Genomic DNA, 14856 nt, shown 5'->3' on the forward strand with positions numbered 1-14856 from the left:
AGGAATTGACAAACTGATTATAAAACTCATATGGAAATGCAAAGGACCTAGAATACCCAAAACAGCTTTGAAAAAGAACAAATTTATAGGACTAACACTTTCTCATATCAAGATTTAGAGTAATTAAACAGTGCAGAATTGGCATCACAGTAGACCAATCAATCAATGGAACAGAATAGATAGTCCAGAAATAGACCAACACAAATATAGATAACTGATCTTTGACATACGTGCAAATGCAATTCAGTGGAGAAAGGATAGTATTTTCAACAAATAGTGCGGAAACAACTAGATGTCTATATGTAAAAAAAAATAGAACTTGGATCCGTACTTTGCACCTTATAAAAAATTATCTCAAAAGGCACCACATACCTAAATGTAAAATCAAAAAACAATTATTCTTCTAGAAGAAAACATAAGTGGAAATTTTTGTGACCTTGGATTAAGGAAAGATTTTTTAAGTATGACACCAAAAGCATTATCCATAAAACATAAATTGATAAATTGGACTTCATCAAAATTTTAAAACTTTCTTTGAAAGAGAATGAAAGACAAGCCACAGTCTAGGAAAAAATATTTGTAAATCATATATCTGATAAAAGAATTCTCAAAACTCCACAATAAGAAACAAGACAAAGGGTTTGAGCAGATGCTTCACTGAAGAAGATATATGGATGGCAAATAAACCATGAAAAGGTGGTCAACATCGTTAGTTATTAGAGAAATTCAGGGCTTTGAATCAGTTTGAACTGGTTCAGTCATAGCCAATGAAGTGAAACTGGAACAGACCTGAATTTTTACAATTTGAGTGAACTGGAATGATAACCAGGCAGTAAATATTTTAGACTTTGCAGGCCAGATGATCTCTGTCATAACTATTCAGGTCTGACGCTGTAGCACAAAAGCACATAGTCAATACAGAAACAAATGGGTATGGCTATGTTCCAACAAAACTTTATTTGCAAAAACAGGCAATGGGTGGTTTGGCCCATGGGCTGTAGTACTGACTTATGGCTTAGAACACTAGAACTCGTGTGGGTCTTTCACCTTCCCCTATTTGATATGTAGGATCTGAGTCCTTTTGGCCATTTGCCTAACCGATTGTTGCTGGATGTCTGGGAAGACCTCAGTGAACCTCTGTGGTACCAAGAAGCTTGGGTACTTAGAGTCATCTGGGAACTTTTCCAGTGCCAATGAGCAGGTTCTTTATTTCACAAGATGCCAAAAGCTCATGAGAAGTGTGGCAGATTAAAAATGACTGAAAATTCTTCATCCTTCCCATCCCCTGCCCATGAAGAGGTGGAGTTTATTTTTCTGCTTCCCTTAAATCTGGACTGGTCCTGTGAGCACTTTAACCATCTGAGTGCTGTGAAATAATGCTGTAACAGTTCTGGGCCTAAACTTAAGAAGGCCTAGAATCTTCTGATTTTGCACTTTTGAGAGCCCCGTGCCAATATGTAAGTAGTTCAGTTACCCTATGAAAAGACCATAAGGAGAGAGCACGTGGTAAAGTCACGTGAAGAGTGAGAGGCTCTGAGACTAGATGGAGAGAGAGACCCAGCCATGCCAGCATCCAAAGCTAAGTCCAGCCTTTCAGCCATCCAATCAGAGTGGACCATCTTGGATGTTCCCGCCAAGTCACGCCACACGTAACTGCAGACCCAGCTGACATTATGAAGAACAGAAGAACTGCCCAGATAATCCAGTCAACTCAGATAATAAAATGGTTGTTTGAAGCTACTAAGTGTTGAGGTGGTTTGTTATGGAATATTAGAGAGTTAAAACAAGGAGATAAGAACATTTGATGAAACCTCTAGCTCTGTGAAAAGACTGAAGAATATTAGTGCTTCTGAGAGTAGGTTCCATGAGATGCATATGGATGGCCACAGAATAAGAATTTAAGGGTTTCATGTTAAAATAAGATTGAGAAATATTTTGTAAATGAAAATTAAATGGAGTTATTTGCTGTAAATCTTCAGAGGCTTAACATTCCCATTTAATAGTAAGAATTATGAAACTCAAAGAGGAAGGTATAAGATTTGCCTCTTAAGTTTTTGTTGTTGTTTGTTTTTTAAAGGCATACTTATTCACATCCTGAAGAAGGATTCCCAGAGGAGACAATGGCTAAGCTGTGTCCTGACCAAGGAATACAGTTTGGAAGATGCTGGTCAAGATGGACTCTAAGCTTATTTCCAGCTCCAAAATTTCATTGTGTAGAATTCATTATGAAATGGTCTCTCTTAGCACTATTAGATCTCTAATACAAGAAGTACAGCAAGCACATGAAGTTCCTGGTGGATATCCAAACTCTCATACAGCCTTCTCTCAGTTCCAATCTTTATGGATAAAGGCTTCTGCTTTGAGCCACCTAAACACTTACAATCCCCAACCCCAATCAATGCCTGGAAATGAAAATATGATGTCAGGCAGTCCCTAGTCATTGAAAATGGAAAAAAATCCCAAATCATGACTTACTGGGGTGAGACCTCAGCAATAACTTTATACAAAACTAAGCGTGTTTCATGTGTTATCATATTCCAAAAATATCCTCTTGCCAATAACTCTGGCCCTTCAATTTGAAAATAAGCTCAATTTCTTTTCTTTCCTGAACTAATAAAAGTAAAAGTGAAAGCAACATATTACTCAACCTTATCTACCCCTTTGAATATTACCCTAATTGCCCTACTTGTCATCTCACCAAACGTTTTGAATTAGCTGTTCACACACACAGTTTCTATTTCTCCCCTCTCTTCCCATTTGCTCCATAATCAACTGCAATTTTGTCCTCTCCTTTCACTCACTCTTGATTGCTTTAAAAATATATATAACCTTTTCTCAAGTGATCTCATCAAATCCCACACTTTCAACTCTTACTAGTACAGAATATGTCTAAAAAGGGATGCTTCTATTGCTATACCTCCAGCCTACTTCCTGTTCATAAGCCTAACATTCGTACTCCAGACCTATACTGCCAACTGCCTATTTCTACCTGAATATTACAGAGGTATGAAGATGCTTCTCCCATTCTCAACAACATCAAACCTGCTTAAGTATTTATTCATTGATTCAACTAGTATTTCATGAGCACCTACTCTGGGTCAAGAACTTTGCTAGGCATTCGATTCTAATAGTGACCAGGAGTCCACCCTCAGGAAGTTAGTAGTCCAGTAGTGGAGACAAAGATGGTGGAGACAGAGAAAGCACAAGTTTCTGTAGGAGCACAAAGGAGGGAGACGTAATTAAGTTTTGATGGTGGTAGCAGGGGGCTTGGTGGGTGATATGAACAGCCCTTGCAGAGAAGAAAAAGACTAAATCGAGTCCATAAGGATGCATAAGGCTGGTAAAAGGCAGGACAGAGCAGTCAGAGGAAGTACCTTGTACGGGGACTCACAACGAAGAGACTGAGTCACATACTCAAAGAACAGCAAGTCATTTTACATGGCTTGATCAGGAATGGTGGTGGGGAAGAAGCTGTAGATGAGCAGAGCACATGGAGGAAGAGCTGTTTGGAATCCAAAGTCAGTGGCAACTTCAGTACTGTGCAACAATTACATGTTTTCTTTTTGTGTTTTCCTTGTAGATAGAGTATTTTGAATCATATGCCAGGTTTCTAATAAAGTTAAACATGCATCTGCCCTATGACCCAGCAGTTCTATTCTCAGGTGTTTACCCAAGAGAAATGAAAACATATGTCCACACAAAGACTTGTACAAGAATGTTCAGCCTTATTCATAATAGCCCCAAATGTCCATCAAAGGGAGAATGAATAAACAAATTGTGGTATACTCATACGATGGAATAACACTCAGCAATAAAACAAAAACTACTGATACATGCAACAACATGGCTGAACTTCAAAATCATTATGCTGGAAAAATAAGAGACACAAAAGATTACGTACTTAATGATTCCATTTATAAGACGTTCAAGAACAGGTAAAATATATTATGGTGAAAGAAATGAGAAAATGGTTGGTCTGGGTAGATGGGGAAAGGAGTATTGATAAGAAAAGAACAAAAGGGAACTTTCCGGGGAGGTCCTCTATCTTGTTTTAGGTGTTTGTTACTTGGGCCCCTGGGGGGTGCAAATGGTTTGCACTTGACTACTAACCTAAAGGTTAGCCGTTCAATCCCACCCAGCTGTGCTGTGGACAAAAGGCATATGGAGCAGTTCTACTCTGTAACACATGGGATCGTCAAAAATCAGAATAGACTCTACAGCAACTTTTTTTTTTTACATGGGTTTATTTAAAACTCATTGAGGTGAACACTATTATCTGTGCATTTTATTGAATGATAATTATACCTCAATTTTTAAAAATACCAACAAGAGTATTTCTTTCAAAAGTGTAAAAGTAACAACATGGTCTGCCCATACTGAAGCTGCTCAAGTCTTGCAATACGGTACAGTGTAACTTAATGACCCAAATATATTTTCAAAGGCGTGGAAGAAAGACACAAACAAAATATGAAAAAGTTATTCGAAAACTTGGTAAAGTATAAACATTTCATTTTAACTACAATTTGGAAAAATATTTTGGAACTTAAAAAAAAAAAGCCCTGAGAAGTCTCTGACTACTGATTTGGATACATATGAAGAATACCTTCGTTTGTCATCTATGGATTAATTTAGTAAACAACTGAGAGAAAACCAGAAAAAAATTCATGGAATAAGAAAGAAGAGTGAATAATAAAATCAATAAAAATTATTCTGACAGACACCAATAAGTAAATTTTAACAAAAAAAAATTATTTTCAGATAATTCAAAAAGCAACAATTCATTAAGAGGAAGAGATAAGTTTTGAACAGAAGGATGAGATAGACCCTTTATTCTTTGATAATCCAGTTAATGAAGAGGATCAAATCACATGAGCTCACTGAAAAAATATTTAAATTTCTTTCAAAGCTGATATACAATACTGACATTGACAGAGATAAAAATCAAACTCTCAATATACCATTACGACAAGGATGCCAGTGACACCTGGTTAGTGAGTATCATGGATCGAAAGAGTATTTAAAAATTATTCACACTCCAGAAAATTTGGAATGTCCGAAAATCTTACAGCTCTTATAGCTTATATATAAAAGAACCTTGATTAAAGTTTTCTTGTGCTTGATAACAATCCTGAAAATTTACTTGTAATTATGAATAAGATGTAAAGCAGAACGAAAACAAAACCATCAGAAGAATGACTGAATTATCATTTTGTTTTTTCTATAAGAAATGATATAACAAAATTCTTGTCATGTGATCAACAATATGCAACCAAAATGTAGGAAAAATAGAATTATAGGTCTGTGTCAGACACTTAATAAAAAAAAAGCATAGTTTGCTTTTTTTTCCCTAGATCTTGTGATGTTTCTGGTATTTGTCAGAATTTTAAAACTTGTAACTTGTTGTGATTTATTTTCTGCCTTTCATTCTAATTTTGTGCCCTTTTTCTTAAAATGCATCTCCAAAATTACATTAGCTTAAGGCCTCACCACACCTGAACTCCTACCTTTCTTTATATTGTGCTTTCCTCTAAGGCAGAGGCTGTGACTTTTTCCTCTTTGTATTCCTGGCAAAGTGCCTGACAAAAAGTAGGAGCTTAACAAATGCAACTAAATGGAGTGGAGGCAAATAGTCTGTCAGTTTGGTATAAAGCAACATTTTGGTAATGGGGGAGTGATGTAGAAACATCTGAATTTCAGCTTAAATTCTCTCCAGGGAGCAAATATCCTTTACCTCTTGGCTGGGATTCTGAACTGTCAGACCCCAATTTTGATAAGATTTATTCAGTCCAGCCTTCTGTAAACTTTACCCCACTGCATACTGATACTACTCAGTTAAAATTAAAAATTAAATACAAGATTCTGTATACTGCTTTTTCTATAACTTTCTTGTAGATCATAAAATCAATACCTTTTTAGTTTCATTATATTATAATATATATTTATATAAATATTATATTTCATATTTGAGAAATATTAAAACTACTTAGGCAAATATTATAAAGGTTGCAGCCTTTGCTCTAAATTCAAGTTATCCTGAATAACTTAGTTACCTACCTTTGCATTACAAATTACGATGAAAATCATTTTATAATGCAATTAAAATTATAAATCATTATAAATCCCAGTTTGGTAGGTGAACTGAATTTATTTGTTACTTTTCACATTCAGAAATAGAAATGGTAGAATGACAAGACGATACGTTTGCTTCAGAAGCTGTCTAGTCAGGCAGTACCGCCATTATCCCATCCAAACAGATGTGATCCTATTTTTAAAGGCTTCTGGGAAAGGGAGATTCCCCACCCTCCCTTAGCAACCCATTACAGTGTTTAACAACACTAGCTGTCAGGAATGCTGGGTCTCTGAGCCTGGCTTGAGTATTTTTACATGTTTCTATGTGTTGGTGTTTTTCCTTGTTCTCATTTCCCTATTTAGTATTCATTTTATCCCCTCATCCCTTTGCTTTTCCCATTAATTTTGTTTGTAGATATCTTTTTTTACGAATAAAAATGAAATTTAAGATGATCAAAAATGCAACAAAACATGCAGAATATTATTTTACATGCCACACGTATTTGGAATGGAACTTAGGTTTAGCTTAAATTTTGTAGAAACAGTAAACATTTTATGTTCTGTTTCTACATCTGTGGGTGTCTATTAGCCATTTGTGAATGTGTGTGAGTTGAAGTGAGTTGAGGACATACATCATTTTGTTGAAACATTTTGGTAGCTTTAAGCATTTAAAAATATTTATAATTTTGTCTTTGGTTTCTTCTGAATGCTCTTCAAATTTTTAATATTTTTCTTAAATTGATGAGTTCTGAACTGGATATTAAACTCTAAATAGAAATCTGAGCATCATTGAGCAACTTGGGCAAAACACCTTTCACAGGGATGCTATGAGTCGGATCGACACGACAGTGGTTTTGATTTTAATTTACAGTGTTTCCCTCTGAATCCATCCATACACCTATGTAACTGACCAATAATGCTTAAACACCCAGCCGGCCAAGTGTCATATGAGATGGTGTGATTTGATAAGTGCGGGAAAAATAGTTTTGCTTTGAAATAGTTATTTCCGACTACCTGAGTTTCCACTGTTAGTGATTCATTTAATTGGACCCGTTTCTCTACGGACGCCTTTAAAATGGAAGCGCTTCCTAGAATTTTATGATGTTAATCAATTTACTCCAAGAAATCAGCAACTGGAAAAAAGCTTCCTAGATAAAGCCCCAGGAACAGAAACGTGTAGAGAGAGGGTGACCATACCTCCCAGTCAGTCCTGGACTGTCTTGGTTCATGCCAATTTTCCAGGCATATATAAGTAATTATAGCTCCCCCTTTCACTCTCAAATACATGACTACCTTAGTAGAGCTAGTAAGTGATGGCTGTGAGGAGCCGGGGGAATAGCTTTGCCCTTAGCCCTGTATTTGAATCCTGCCCTCTCACTGGCTGAGTGATCTTGGGAAGGTTATTTAACTTCTCTCTCTTTCATTCGGCCTCCCCTTTGACAAACATGGACTTGATCTTAACCACAGAGGGTACAGTTCTACCCTGCACACATGGGCTGTCATGAGTTGGAATCAACTCCATGGCAACTAATAAAAACATCTTCTGGGTTCACCTCGTTGTGATGCAGCTGTGATTATTGTTGACTCCTGTTTTGCTCAGGCCTGGCATTTCTAATTTCTTTCTTTTTTTTTATTATTGTACTTTAGATGAAGGCTTACAGAACAAACTAGCTTCTCATTAAATACTTTGTAAACATACTGTTTTATGATATTGATTGCCAACCCCATGACATGTCAACACTCTCCCTTCTCAACCTTGGGTTCCCTATTAACAGCTTTCCTGTCTCCTTCTGCCCTCTAGTCCTTGCCCCTGGGCTGGTGTGCCCCTTTAGTCTCATTTTGTTTTATGGGCCTGTCTAATCTTTGGATGAAGGGTGAACCTCAGAAGTGACTTCATTACTGATCTAAAAGGGTGTCCAAGGCCCATACTCTCAGGGTTTCTCCAGTCTCTATCAGACCAGTAAGTCAGTCTTTTTTGTGAGTTTGAATTTTGTTCTACTTTTTTCTCCAGCTCTGTCCGGGACCCTCTACTGTGATCTTTGTCAGAGCAGTCAGTGGTGGTAGTCGTGTACCATCTAGTTGTACTGGACTCAGTCTGGTGGAGGCCATGGTAGTTGTGGTCCATTAGTCCTTTGGACTAATCTTTCCCTCGCGTCCTTTGTTTTCTTCATTCTCCCTTGCTCCTGAAGGGTTGAGACCAGTGGAGTATCTTAGGTGGCCACTTAAAGGCTTTTAAAACCCCAGACACTACTCACTAAAGCAGAATGTAGAACACTTTCTTTATAAACTATGTTATGCCAATTGAGCTAGATGTTCCCCCAAGACCATGGTCCCCACAGCCCTTAGCCCAGTAATTCGGTTCCTCAGGGAGTTTGGATGTGTCTATGGAACTTCCAGGACCTTGCCTTGGAGAAGTTGTTCTGGCTTCCCCAGTGTCGTGTACTGTCTTACCCTTTACCAAAGTTACCACTTATCTATTGTCTATTTAGTGTTTTTCCATCCCTACCCCTCCCCTCCCCTCCCTTGTAACCATCAAAGATTGTTTCTTTTTGTGTGTAAACCTCTTCATGAGTTTTTCTAGTAGTGGTCTCATACAATATGTTTCCTTTTGTGATTGACTTATTTCACTCAGTATAATGTCCTTCAGATTCATCCATGTTGTGCCCATCAACAGATGAATGGATAAATAAACTATGGTACATACACACAATGGAGTACTAAGCGACGATAAAGAACAATGCGAGTCTGCAAAGCATCTCACAGCATTTCTAACTTATTAAATCTACCAATACACAGATATTTTTCTAATCTAGAGGTACTATTTTGTTATTTGCATTTCATTTCTAATTATTTCCTTACATTTCATCTTTTTAAAATTATCTTTTACTTACCAAGAAAATTGACCGTACTTATACTCTACACCACTCTGTTAAGCACTTATCACTTTCATCTATATTATTTGCTCTTGTTCTGTGTGTATTAACTCTGTCTTACCATACTGTAAGTTTCTTGAAAGCAGTAAGACTCATCTTTGCCAGAACCTAGCACCTTAAGCACAGCTACTGCCTGTTTGTCAGTGGAGGCTTGCGTGTTGCTATGATGCTGAACAGGCTTCAACAGAGCTTCCAGACTAAGACAGACTAGGAAGAAAGCCCATGGCAATATACTTATGAAAAATCATCCAATGAAAACCAAATCTTATGGGTCACAATGGTCCAATCCCATTGTGCATGGGGTTGCCCAGTGTCGGGGGACAACTCCATGGCAGCAAACAACAACTACAGTAACACCACCATACAAAGAACAATAAAGCACTGCCAGATTCATGTTTCTTCACTGAGCTGAAACTCCTCCAAGCTTATATGTCACTCTCAGCTTCATTCTCAAATTATTTTACCTGAGGATAATAGGCGCTAAAATTATTACCATTTTGTAAAGGGTGTCAAATAAATTAAAAGTGGTTCAAGCATTCTTGAAAAGTGTAGAGGTTGCATCCTTCCAGACTGAGAACTGAAATAAAAATAACTTTGATAGAGACAATCTCTTTGCAGCCAAACTAAGCAAATGAATCTGCCTTGAACTAGAGGAAACGTCTATAGAGCAAGAGCTGCACCTCCATGGTTCATTTAGTTCTCAGCCTTCTCACTGGCTCTGCCAATCAAGAGGCTTAGGAGAGCGCTCTTTGGCATCCAAGCCCTGACTACTTGAAATGAGGCAGACAGCACCAGGGTGTTTCAGAGGCCGGACACCAGATGGTAATAATACATTTCAACTATTAGAAGTTTGGATCAGAAAGCTAAAGGTGAAGGTCCTATCTCATTTGTCAAATGATGTAATTCATTGTTAAATCAGGGCAAACCAGTTAACATCCAAAGTATAATTTTGGTAGCTATTTATAACGCACTCACGGGTTCATTTGGCTTGGCTGGCTTATTTAATTGTGTGTTGCCTTTCACATTCGTTAAGAGCTTAGGGAGAACTAGGAAATGACCTGTGCAAATCACAGTTCCGGGTAAATCAAAGCTCTTCTTCATGTGCCAATTAAACATTAACATGTTTTAGTTATTTGGAGGAAGTATATATTATTTAAAATAATTTGAAGCAGGAAACCACAGGAAATCTCCAGGTACCTTTAATGAGCTTTGCCAACATGTGTGGGATTCGAGGACTATACTTTTTTGAGAATGAACATGAACACATATCCACGCTCACAAGAAGAGAAGGTGGCCATAAATGAGCCACTTCATTTCTTAAGGTACTGAAAAAAAATAACTTTAGCCGACCAGGGTATCTGCACTTGAAAATCTATAGGATTCGTTTTGTACTTCTTAGTAAGAAATGAATGAGTTTAGTCTTGAAGAATCTTGAAAGGATGAAAATCTTGGTAACTCTGGCATTGACTCTGGAAAGAAGATATAATATAAATTAATCTGATCCTCAATGTCTTGTAGCTACCACACCATTTACGAACGGATCCCCTCATCATCTTCTTCACTATTAGCATCATCATCATGGCTGACGTGTATGAATTAAGCACTTCCTGTGTGAGAAGCACTGTTCTAAGAACTTCTACCTGTCCTAATTCATTTTATCCTTTCAAAAATTCTATGGATAGGTGTTCTACTTAGGCCCATTATAAATATGAGGAAACTGAGGTCACCTAGATATTAAGAATTATAGAATATTGAATTTGGGAAGATTTTTAGGGCTCAACTGTTTCAATTCTCAGTTTATAGGTGAGGATACTTAAGCCCCAAAGTTAATGCTTTGCTCAGTCACATAAAAATTAATGGCTGAGTCACAAATATTTATGTAAATAAGCAGCATGTATTGAGGGGTTGCTGTATGCCATTTAACCCTTATGATAACTCCATGGAATAAATACTAGTGCCCTAATTTTTCAGGAAATTGAGGCTTTTAGAGATGTTAAGGTACTTGGTCAAACCACACAGTTAGGTGACAGTGTTTGAATTTGAACCTGGTCTGTCACTAGACTTTTTTAAAGTATTGATAGATGATAGACTGCCTCTCGTAACAGAACCAAGTCTCCTCTCACATCTGGGCTTTCCACTGCATCATGGGACCTCCTATTTATGCTATTAATAGCATTTTATGTATTTATGCATTTTAATCTGCAGTCTTGTTAGATCTCAGAAGTTCATGAAATCCTGGAATGATAAAGAAAAAAGCAAAAATGAGTTGCAGCCCTTTTCTAAGTTCTGAAGCACCAAAACAGTAAGAGACTTTCAGCTTGTTCTACATAAAATTAAATCTGGATGATAATGGAAAAATTCAACCAAATGCCTTTATATTTTCAGATGTCCTGATGTTTATAATCTCACAATTTTCTTCATTTCTCCTTTCAATCAGGTTTTTTGGGGACATTTTGTAAACATTTCTATTATATAATGCAATAAACCTAATGATGTAATCTCTTTTTGGAAATTTAAACTCAAATGCAGTAGACTTCTTTTTTTTCTTTCTTATTCAAATTTTACTCTAAACATGAAATTTAAAATTCCCTAACACGTATATTTTATTGTTTTTAAAAAACAGCATCATGGTTTTATTTAGTAAAGGGTGAGTTTTAAAGGTGCCAATTGGCTTATTTGTTTTCAGCATATCTTTAACTTATATATATTTGCATCAAAATATATGGTTAGGAATGCTTCTTAAGATGATACACACATGATATTTACTAAAGAGACAGTATATATACTAAGATTTTACATAATCACTTTTTTTTCCCTAGTTGCATATATATCAATGTTCATGCTGTAACTAAGCTGCTGAGTCAAATACCACATTTTCTGTATAAAGGTGAAAAACTGAAAAATTAGATTTTCAAGAGCCAAGTAAATTTGGGAGTTACTTTACTAACATGGAGATATGATTTGAACTTGTAAGTATCTACTAATAAGAGAAAGGTACCTTTTGTAGATGTTCAGAAGGGTATTATCTTTACTTATCTACTCTGGTAATACAATGCATGCTCATTTATCCGAAATTAGAAGTGCCCATAATGGGTTGGCAAGGCTGTGGGCAGCATTGTGTGTTTCCCAGCCCTCTCTAATTAACCATAGAAAAATGTGAAGACTATCACGCACATTATCCAGATTCTCTTTAGGACTTGCTACCTTAAAAACTATTTTCCTTATGTTACTTTCAATATGCATTATTATGCTTTCAGAAAATCCTCAGCTTTGGAATTCTTTCCCCACTGACCTGCCAGACAGCTGCAAGTTATACCCAGCAGTCGTTGCTTATTTACTGAAGATTGCTTCTGGGAAAAGTCTTTTTTTTTAATTAATTAATAGATTATACCAGACACGTTTCTTTATGCCCAATGTCTATCCCTTCTTTGAAAATCATCTGCCTCACAAGGGAATTTTCCTCTGGCTCGGCTCCTGTTTGCCTTCCTGACCTCATTTCTCATGAATCTCTCCCCACCAGCTCCCATGTCCAGCGACACTGGCCTTTCAGGTTGTCCTCACACCCAGCTTCTTCTTGTTTTAGAGCTTTTGCACTTTCAGGTCCCTCTTTCCCGGCTCATTGTCAGTCAATCCTCAGCCCAAATGTTAACTTTGCAGATCCTCCCCAAATCCAGTATTGCTCTAACCTACCTATTTACTGTCGATTACCATGCTTTATGCCTCATGTCGTTTTTCACCATTTCAAATTATCTTATTTGTTTACTTGTTTACTCTCAGTTCCCCAACTGGAATGTGAGCCCCCATGGAGCATAGAGGGTTCATCTGCCTTGTTTACCCCGTATCTCTAGTTACTACACTCAATACATTATTTTTGGAATGAAAGAAAGAACGAATGAATAATTCAATCAATAGATCTATGTCTTGACTCAAAAACTAATCTATGGAGATACAAGTCAGAGTGCTGGTTACCTGGAGGTTACTAAGTGGGAAAGGGCACAAGTGGGCTTCCTGGGGTGTTAAAAATATTCTCCATTTTCATCAGAGTAATAGTCACGCAAACACGCGCACACATATACAAAAATTAATCTAGTTGTACACTTAGGATTTGTGTACTTTGTGTACCTAAACAAAAAAGAACACTAACTGTTGCCTCAAACTGTTGTTTTATAATCGTCGCTCCTGAACTAAACTGTGGATGCCTCAGAAGCAGAGACTGTGCATTTGACAGGTTCAGCAAGGGTGGTCTACATGCATGAGATTTGGTTAGCTTTGTACCACTAATGCTTGGGGACAGGCATCCTTTTATTTCCAGGCTAAAATATTTGATTGTTGGAAAATAATGGTTGCCTTGAAGGACAAGAGGTAAGATCAACGACAGAACAGGTTGCCTCCCCAAGGCCAAGCATTGTTCTTTTAACATGGGTCTGTTTTAACTACGACCCCACCCCTGTCATTGTATAAGACTTTAGCGAAAGGAGTCTTACAGTTTTCTGTACCAGTGCCATGGCTTGTGCACAGAAATCAGGAAAAGATAAGAAGACAGGAGTGAAATATTAACCTTAACATTCAGTGTATATATATTAGGGAACACCTAGCTTCTGTCAAGGGTGATGGAAAAATTGGGGGATGGTTAAGGGTGATGGTTGAACAACATGATGAACATAACATCACTGAACTGTGCATGTAAAGATTATTGAAATTGTAAATGTTTTGTTACTTATATATTTACCACAATTTAAAAAAAACTCAGTGTATTTATTCAACACAATGCATAATTGGTGCTGTCCTGGAAATACAAATAAAAATAAATGTATATTCTCTGCCATTGAAAAATCCAGTTTAGTCTAGAAGAAATGATTATAAAACAATGATAGATCAAATCAGAGTGTACTAGGGGAATATGGAGTATATCAGTTTAGTTGGAACAGAAAGTTTTGACATATTCATTACATATATAAGAATGTCAATGGGAAATGATATACTGAACAAGTAGATTCTTTTAGTAAATCATTTCTAAAAAAATATAAAATAAATCATTAACTTTCTAATATTGTTACGTCAGTGAAAATCACTGGGAAAAGTCTCATTCTATGTAAGTGAACTTTTCAAATAATTAAATCTTAGCCCTCTTGAATACAACATATTTAAAAATGCTTTTAATTTTATCTTGTGGACATCTTTCTAAATAGATCCTGCATTTTCTCCTCTCATACAAAACGTGGAGCCCTTGGTGGCACACTGGTTAAGAGCTATGGCTACTAACCAAAAAGTTGGCAGTTTGAATCCACCAGTTGCTCCTTGGAAACCCTATGGATCAGTTCTACTCTGTCCCATAGGGTCGCTATGAGTTGGAATCAACTTGACTGCAATGGGTTATACAAAACATATTCATGTGACACACTAGTCTCTCTGTGGCATGGGTTCATGATGCACCTCAGTGGTTTCACTGGACCGTCTTAGCAGTTGCTGTGTTGTTATCCCAATAACAGCTAAATGAACCCACCCTGTGGGCATCTACATAATTGTGCTATCTCCTTCCTTGCTATAAGACCGCTATGAGTTGGAAAGGACTCAATGGCAGTGGGTTTGGTTTTTTTGGTTTTCCTTGCTGAAAGCGTTCTCCTCTGGGTCTGAGGCAATATCCTCTATCAGCATATCCAAGGAGCACTGGTGGTACAACAGTTAAGCACTTGGCTGCTGTCTTAGGCTGGGTTCCCTAGAGAAGCAAAACCAGTAAAGTGTATAAATATATATATATATAGAGAGATTATATCAAGGAAACAGCTCACACGATTGTAGAGGCTAGAACGTCCCAAGTCCGTGGATCAGGGTAGAGCCCTCTCCCAAGTCACAC

Source organism: Trichechus manatus, unplaced genomic scaffold (genome assembly GCF_000243295.1).
Source record: "Trichechus manatus latirostris isolate Lorelei unplaced genomic scaffold, TriManLat1.0 scaffold00002, whole genome shotgun sequence".
NCBI lineage: Eukaryota > Metazoa > Chordata > Mammalia > Sirenia > Trichechidae > Trichechus > Trichechus manatus.